A 2,037-nucleotide genomic window follows, 5' to 3' on the forward strand; every position below is an offset into this window, starting at 1 on the left:
AGCTTTACTAAGAGTTTCTAGTTATCATTGGGGGCTGTAGCTATCTTGGACATAGTCAAATCCATATCTTAATAACATGGCAATGAAAATAAAAATCTTCAGATGCAATAGACCTTATAGTCAGTTATCTTACTTAGGGACAAGACTATTGTTCTCTGACATTTACCTGTCTGTATGTGAACTGGCATTTTCCTTAAATCTTAGCATTTTAGTTCATCAACTTTGGGCATTAGATCCAAACTTTACTGAAAATTTAAATTCACCAAGACAATTCCAAAAAGGCCGATACATGTCATTGCTGCTTCTCATGGGAACTCCCTTACCCCTGTTTACTCTAAGAGGTCCACTTCACTGAGAGCATCCTTCCCTGCCGCCTTCTTGAACATATTATAAAATCTTTGAAATCCAAAGCCAAGAAAGGACCAACTGTTCTCTGCAAAGAAAGTACTTCCGCCTTCTACTATCTCGTTTATTAATTATCTCCCAGGTCCCCTCTGTGCTACCTGTGGCTTTTCTGGCCATGATCAGGCCACCCATTTACCTGAGGCTCTTGTCAGGAAATCCTTGGATTCTAACAGATCCCTCTCTCCATCATTACTAGTCACTGCCATCAGGAGCATCATCATAAACTTTGTGGGTCCCTCAAGGACCTTACCTTTACTATAAAGTAACAATGGTCAGGACTGCCCTGCTCTCCAAAGGGTGGCTGGGTCATCTACTCTACCACTTGAGGAAGACTGGTCCTGAAATGACAGCAGCCTAGAATATTCCCAGCTGAGATCATGACTGAGAGCTCAAACTGATAGGGACTCAAAGGTTACACACACTTCTGTGCTAAATGTGATTGTAGATGAGTCCTGGGTCAGATCAATGGTCTAAACATTTAGTTGTATTTATATTCTTTTTAAATATTTATTTATTTATTCCCTTTTGTTGCCCTTGTTTTATTGCTGTAGTTATTATTGTTATTGATATCATCATTGTTGGATAGGGCAGAGAGAAATAGAGGGAGGAGGGGAAGACAGAAAGGGGGAGAGAAAGATAGACACCTGCAGACCTGCTTCACCGCCTGTGAAGCGACTCCCCTGCAGGTGGGGAACTTAGGGCTCAAACCGGGATCCTTCAGCCGGTCCTTGCACTTTGTGCCATGTTTAACCCGCTGCACTACTGCACAGCTCCCAGTTGTATTTATATTCTTTCTTCAAGTTTGGAAGATACTCTGCCCTAGTCCAACTTTTGTGTTCCAGACAATGTTTTTTAGTCCACCTGCATGTTATCAAACTCAAGCAAAAATTACTAACATCTTGGAGCATACCTAAAATGGACTTTCTAGCTTCTCTCTACCTCAGGATCACTGATCTCTTCTGCTCTATTCCTACTTTTTGGTTCTAGTTTATTAAGCACTTGAGCTTGCTTTATCTTTCTGCCTTTCTGCTGCCAAGTTGCAGGTGCTACTATGATTCCATTCTGACTTCTCTGGGCAAACAACCTCACCTGCCCTGGAATCTCTCCTCTCCAGAGCCCTACCCAACTAGGAAAAATAGAAACAAGTTTGTGGTATGGACTGAACTGCCAACAACCATATCTAGTAGAAAAGCAATTACAGAAACCACAACTCCCATCTTCTGCAATCCATAAAGAACTTTATCTTCCAGAGAGGGAAGAAATTTTAGGGGAAGTTGACCAGAGGGCTCTGAAATTCAATTCCATCAGGATCCAGAGAGAGAAGAGGAAAAAAAAAAAAAAAGACATTTGGAAGTAGTAGTAATAGGTGTGTCTTAGAAAGGAAGAGAAGGCAGTACCACAGGAAAAAAAAGGGGCGGAGGCAAATGTGTAAAAAAAAAATATAGACAGATAGTCAGAGAAATAATAGTCTTCCCACATCTGTGACCTTGAGAGAACTACTACTGTTTCCAATGGAGGGGATGGGGACACAGAACTCTGGTGGGGCAACAGTGTGGAATTATATCCATTACCCACAATTTTGTAAATCAATATTAAATAAATAATAATTTTTAAAAAACTGACTCTTAACAA

Source organism: Erinaceus europaeus, chromosome 17, assembly GCF_950295315.1.
Source record: "Erinaceus europaeus chromosome 17, mEriEur2.1, whole genome shotgun sequence".
Lineage (NCBI taxonomy): Eukaryota > Metazoa > Chordata > Mammalia > Eulipotyphla > Erinaceidae > Erinaceus > Erinaceus europaeus.